Source organism: Rhinopithecus bieti, unplaced genomic scaffold, assembly GCF_001698545.2.
Source record: "Rhinopithecus bieti isolate Rb0 unplaced genomic scaffold, ASM169854v2 scaffold_1853, whole genome shotgun sequence".
In the NCBI taxonomy this organism is placed as follows: Eukaryota; Metazoa; Chordata; class Mammalia; order Primates; family Cercopithecidae; genus Rhinopithecus; species Rhinopithecus bieti.
The window spans coordinates 433,786-440,939 of record NW_016804151.1 but is presented as its reverse complement, the minus strand read 5'-3'; positions in this window follow the sequence as shown (position 1 = coordinate 440,939).

Sequence of the window (7,154 nt, the reverse complement as noted above, 5' to 3'; positions counted from 1 at the left end):
GAGAGCGACTCTGTCTCAAAAAGGAAAAAAAGAAAAAAAAGAAAAAAAAAGAGATTTCCCCCTTCACTTGAAGGGCTTCTTTTTGAGGAGATAAATTTCCAGAAATTGCATAACAGAAGTATCTAACTATAATGCTGAGCTTTGAACACATTTTAATATTGTGCAAAAGACTATTATAACTGGTTTATTTTAAATTTCCTTGAACAATCCTGTGAAACATGGTTTGCCTCAAAATGCTTCTTAATATTGCATTATTTCATTTGAATTATAATTTTATGTTTAAATATATGAATTCTACGATAATTTACAGAAGATAAAACGCCTTTAATAATATATATTACTTATATATGTGTGTATATATATACACACACGTATGTATATATATGTTTTTTATTTATTATACTTTAAGTTCTGAGATACATATGCAGAACATGCAGGTTTGTTACATAGGTATACATGTGCTATGGTGGTTTGCTGCACCCATCAACCCATCATCTACATTAGGTATTTCTCCTAATGCAATCTCTCCCCAGCCCCCTGTCCCATGACAGGCCCCAGTGTGTGATGTTCCCCTCCTTGTGTCCATGTGTTCTCATTGTTCAACTCTCTCTTATGAATGAGAACATGTGGTGTTTGGTTTTCTGTTCCTGTGTTAGTCCCCTGAGAATGATGGTTTCCAACTTCATCCATGTCCCTACAAAGGACATGAACTCATCCTTTTTTATGGCTGCATGTTATTCCATGGTGTATATGTGCCACATTTTCTTAATCCAGTCTATCATTGATGGACATTTGGGTTGGTTCCAAATCTTTGTTATTTTGAACAGTGTGTCAATAAACATATATGTGCATGTGTCTTTATAGCAGAATGATTTATAATCCTTTGGGTATATATCCAGTAATGGGATGGCTGGGTCAAATGGTATTTCTAGTTCTAGATCCTTGAGGAATCACCACACTGTCTTCCACAATGGTTGAACTAATTTACACTCCCACCAACAGTGTAAAAGTGTTCCTATTTCTCCACATCCTCTCCAGCATCTGTTGTTTCCTGACTTTTAAATGATTGCCATTCTAACTGGTGTGAGATGGTATCTCATTGTGGTTTTGATTTGCATTTCTCTAATGACCAGTGATGATGGGCTTTTTAAAAATATGTTTGTTGGCTGCATAAATGCCTTCTTTTGAGAAGTATCTGTCCATATCCTTTGCCCACTTTTCGATGGGGTTGTTTTTTTCTTGTAAATTTGTTTAAGTTCTTTGTAGATTCTGGACATTAGCCCTTTGTCAGATGGATAGATTGGAAAAATTTTCTCCCATTCTGTAGGTTGCCTGTTCACTCTCATGATATTTCTTTTGCTGTGCAGAAGCTCTTTAGCTTAATTAGGTCCCATTTGTCAATTTTGGCTTCTGTTGCCATTGCTTTAGGTGTTTTAGTCATGAAGTCTTTGGCACCATCTCGGCTCACTGAAAGCTCCGCCTCCTGGGTTCAGGCCATTCTCCTGCCTCAGCCTCCCAAGAAGCTGGGACTACAGGTGCCTGCCACCATGCCCAGCCAAGTTTTTGTATTTTTAGTGAGACGGGGTTTTGCATTGTTAGCCAGGATGGTCTCGATCTCCTGACCTCGTGATCTGCCCGCCTCAGCCTCCCAAAGTGCTGGGATTACAGGTATGAGCCACCACCCCTGGCTTCTTCTAGGGTTTTAATGGTTTTAGGTCTTACATTTAAGTCTTTAATCCACCTTCAGTTAATTTTTGTATAAGGTGTAAGGAAGGGGTCCTGTTTCAGTTTTCTGCATATGGCTAGCCAGTTTTCCCAACACCATTTGTTAAATAAGGAATCCTTTCCCCATTGCTTGTTTTTGTCAGGTTTGTCAAAGATCAGATGGTTGTAGATATGTGGTGTTATTTCTGAGGCCTCTGTTCTGTTCCATTGGTCTATATGTTGTTTTGGTACCAGTACCATGCTGTTTTGGTTACTCTAGCCTTGTAATAGATTTAAACACAGGTAGCAAAATGCCTTTAGAGTTGTTCTTTTTTGCTTAGGATTGTCTTCACTATATGGGCTCTTTTTTGGTTCCATATGAACTTTAAAGTAGTTTTTTCTAATTCTGTGAAGAAAGTCAATGGTAGCTTGATGGGGATAGAATTGAATCTATAAATTACTTTGGGCAGTATGGCCATTTTCACAATATTGATTCTTCATGTCCATGAGCATGGAATGTTTTTCCATTTGTTTGTGTCCTCTCTTATTTCCTTGAGCAGTGGTTTGTAGTTCTCCTTGAAAAGGTCCTTCACATCCCTTGTAAGTTATATTCCTAGGTATTTTGTAGGATTTGTAGCAATTGTGAATGGGAGTTCACTCATGATTTGACTCTCTTGTTTGTCTATTATCGGTGTATAGGAATGCTTGTGAGTTTTGCACATTGATTTTGTGTCCTGAAACTTTGCTGAAGTTTCTTATCAGCTTAAGGAGATTTCAGGCTGAGACGATGCGGTTTTCTAAATATATAATTATATCATCTGCAAACAGAGACAATTTGACTTCCTTTCTTCCTATTTAAATACCCTTTATTTCTTTCTCTTGCCTGATTGCCCTGGCCAGAACTTCCAATACTATGTTGAATAGGAGTGGTGAGAGAGTGCATCCTTGTCTTGTGCTGGTTTTCACTGAGAAGACTTCCAGCTTTTGCCCATTCAGTATGATACTGGCCGTGGGTTTGTCATAAACAGCTCTTACTATTATAAGATATGTTGCATCAATTTCTAGTTTGTTGAGTTTTTAGCATGAAGGAGTGTTGAATTTTATTGAAGGCATTTTCTGCATCTATTGAGATGATCATGTGGTTTTTGTCATTGGTTCTGTTTATGTGATGGATTATGTTTATTGATTTGCGAATGCTGAACCAGCCTTGCATCCCAGGGATGAAGCTGACTTGATTGTGGTGGATAAGCTTTTTGATGTGCTGCTGGATTCGTTTTCCCAGTATTTTACTGAGGATTTTCACATAGGTGTTCATCAGGTATATTGACCTGAAACTTTCTTTTTTTGTTGTATCTCTGCCAGGTTTTGGTATCAGGATGATGGTGGCCCCATAAAATGAGTTAGGGAGGAGTTCCTCTTTTTCTGTTGTTTGGAATATTTTCAGAAGGCCTGGTGCCATGTCCTCTTTATACCTCTGGTGGAATTCAGCTGTGAATTCATCTAGTCCTGGGCTTTTTTAGTTGGTAGGCTATTAATTACTGCCTCAATTTCAGAACTTGTTACTTGTCTTTTCAGGGATTCGTCTTCTTCCTGGTTTAGTCTTGGGAGGGTGTATGTGCCCAGGAATTTATCCATTTCTTCCAGATTTTCTAGTTTATTTGCATAGAAATGTTTATAGTGTTCTCTGATGATAGTTTGCATTTCTGTGAAATCAGTAGTGATATCCCCTTTATACTTTTTTATTGTGTCTATTTGATTCTTCTCTCTTTTCTCTTTTATTAGTCTGGCTAGCAGTCTACCTATTTTGTTAATCTTTTCAAAAAACCAGCTCCTGAATTCATTGATTTTTTTGAAAAGTTTGTCGTGTCTTTATCTCTTTCAATTCTGCTGTGATCTTAGTTATTTATTGTCTTTTGCTAGCTTTTGAATTTGTTTGCTCTTGCTTCTCTAGTTCTTCTAAGTGTGATGTTAGGATGTTGAGTTTAGATCTTTCCTACTTTGTTCTGTGGGCGTTTAGTGCTATACATTTTCCTCTAAACACTGCTTTAGCTGTGTCCCAGAGATTCTGGTATGTTGTGTCTTTGTTCTCATTGGTTTCAAATAACTTATTTATCTCTGCCTTGATTTTGTTATTTACCCAGTAGTCATTCAGGAGGAGGTTGTTCAGTTTTCATGTAGTTGTGTGGTTTTGAATGAGTTTCTTAATCCTGAGCTCTAATTTGATTGCACTGTGGTCTGAGAGACTGTTATGATTTCCATTCTTTTGCATTTGCTGAGGAGTGTTTTACTTCAATTATGTGGTCAATTTTAGAATAAGTGCAATGTGGTGCTGAGAAGAATGTATATCTTGTTGATTTGGGGTGGAGAGTTCTGTAGATGTCTATTAGGCCTGCTTGGTCCAGAGTTGAGTTCAAGTCCTGAATATCCTTGTTAATTTTCTGTCTCGATCTGTCTAATGTTGACAGTGGGGTGTTAAAATCTCCTACTACTATTGTGTGAAAGTCTATGTGTTTTTGTAGGTCTCTAAGAACTTGCTTTATGCATCTAGGTGCTCCTGTATTAGATGAATACATATTTAGGATAGTTAGCTCTTCTTGTTGCATTGATCTCTTTACCATTATCTAATGCCCTTCTTTGTCTTTTTTGAGCTTTGTTGATTTAAAGTCTGTTTTATCAGAGATTAGGATTGCAACCCCTACTTTTTTTGCGTTCCATTTGCTTGGTAAATATTCATCCATCCCTTTATTTTGAGCCTATGTGTGTCTTTGAATGTGAGATGGGTCTCCTGAATACAGCACACTGATGGGTCTTGACTCTTTATCCAATTTGCCAGTCTGTTTCTTTTAGCTGGGGGCATTTAACCCATTTACATTTAAGGTTAATATTGTTATGTGTGAATTCGATCCAGTCATTATGATGCTAGCTGGTTATTTTTCCTGTTAGTTGATGTGGTTTCTTCATAGTGTCAATAGTCTTTACAATTTGGTATGTTTTTGCAGTGGCTGGTACTGGTTGTTCCTTTCCATGTTTAGTGCTTCCTTCAGGAGCTCATGTAAGGCAGACCTGGTAGTGACAATATCTCTCAGCATTTGCTTGTCTGTAAAGGATTTTATTTCTCCTTTGCTTATGAAGTTTAGTTTGGCTGGATATGAAATTCTGGGTTGAAAATTCTTTTCTTTAAGAATGTTGAATATTGGCCCCCACTCTCTTCTGGCTTGTGGGGTTTCTACAGAGAGATCCACTTTTAGTCTGATGGGGTTCCCTTTGTGGGTAACCCAATCTTTTTCTCTGGCTACCCTTAATATTTTTTCCTTCATTTCAACCTTGGTGAATCTGAGGATTATGTGTTTTGGGGTTGCTCTTCTTGAAGAGTATCTTTGTGGTGTTCTCTGTATTTTCTGAATTTGAATGTTGGCCTGTCTTGCTAGGTTGGGGAAGTTCTCCTGGATAATAACCTGAAGAGTGTTTCCCAACTTGATTCTATTCTCCCTGTTACTTTCAGGTACACCAATCAAATGTAGGTTTGTTCTTTTCACGTAGTCCCATGTTTCTTGGAGGCGTTGTTCATTCCTTTTCATTCTCTTTTCTCTAATTTTGTCTTCATGCTTTATTTCATTAAGTTGATCTTCAGTCTCTGATATTCTTTCTTCCGCTTGATTGATTCAGCTGTTGATACTTGTGTATGCTTCACGAAGTTCTCGTGCTGTGTTTTCAGCTCCTTCAGGTCATCTATGTTCTTTTCTCAACTGGTTATTCTAGTTAGCAATACCTCTAACATTTTTTCAAGGTTCTTAGCTTCCTTGCATTAGGTTAAAACATGCTCCTTTAGCTTGGAGGAGTTTGTTGTTATCCACCTTCTGAAGTCTACTTCTGTCAATTCATCAAACTCATTCTCTGTCCAGTTTTGTTTCCTTGCTGGTGAGGAGTTTTAATCTTTTGGAGGAGAAGAGGCATTCTGGTTTTTTGGAATTTTCGGCCATTTTGTGCTGGTTTTTCCTCGCTTTGTGGATTTATCTCCCCTTGGTCTTTGATGTTGGTGACCTTCGGATGGGGTTTCTGTGTTTCATTCTCACCAGGGAGGGGCAAGACTCATAGCTGCTGATCTGAGAGAAACTGTCAGCTTCAGCTTGAACCATGACCCCTTATAAAGGCCCAAGTCCAGGCTCAGGCTGGATTTTCCAATTACTCCTTGCCATAAACTGTACACATGGCAGGTCAGCCTGCTGTACTTGATTGGTCCTTCCCTGTCTGCGAGACCTGATCAGAAATCATTGATTGTCAAGGGTCAAACTAGGTCTAGGATGAGTTTATCTAAGTGAATCTCAGTCTCTCCATTATTAGGATTAAAGGATTCCTGAACTTAAATTCTAAGCTGCATTGTAAGCTTTGGTTGGCAGCATATGGCCTGCTGGTCGAACTTCGCTAACACTCATGCTAAATGGTTGAAATTGCAAAAATGCCAGAAAGAATTCTGCAGCGTCAGATGAGACATTTGAAAAGTCTCAAGAATACGAAGACTTATCTTTGCCTGCTTACTTAGGTGACTTGAATGCATACCTAACTGACCTCTCATATAAATTAGGTTTTTGAGATGGAGTCTCGCTCTGTCGCCCAGGCTGGAGTACAGTGGCTTGATCTCAGGTCACTGCAACTTCTGCCCCCTGGCTTCAAGCAATTCTCTGCCTCAGCCTCCTGAGTAGCTGGAATTACAGGTGCCTGCCACCAGGCCCGGCTAATTTTTGTATTTTTAGTAGAGAGAGTGTTTCACCATCTTGACCAGGCTTGTCTTGAACTCCTGACCTTGTGATCCTCCTGCCTCAGGCTCCCAGAGTGCTGAGATTACAGGTGTGAGTCACCTCGCCTGACCCAGGTTCTTAATTAATAGTGATAATACCGTCTTACATTTAAATCAGTTTCATATTTTAAAATCTTCTATCAGAAAAAAATATACCTTTAGATGGGGACATTCTAATTCTGACCATGGGTAAATATTTGTAGTTAAAAATGAAAATTATTTCTCTGGAAGAGTCAAACTGAGTAAATGTTGATCTTAACCTGTAACTTAAAGAGAAGGCATTAAGTATGAGTAGTGGTAGGAAACGTATGCAGAAGAGAACAAAATTGGTGTGTGGACTGAAGTTCAAAGCAGACTCTGCCAGGTGTGGTGGCTCACGCCTGTAATCCTAGCACTCAGAAAGGCAGAGGAGAGAGGATGGCTTGGGCCCAGGAGTCTGAGACCAGCCTGGGCAACATATGGAGACCCTGTATCAAAAAGAAAAAAGATCAAAAAGCAAAAAACAAGGGAGACCCTGGAGAACTCTTAATTACAGAGGCTGATATTTGAGTCATAGTACATAGGTGGTAAGCTTACCTTCAACTGAGGCAGTGGCTGGCACTGGAACACTCAATTCACTGATGGAAATCAGTCTTGAAGAAATTGAGTGACCTTT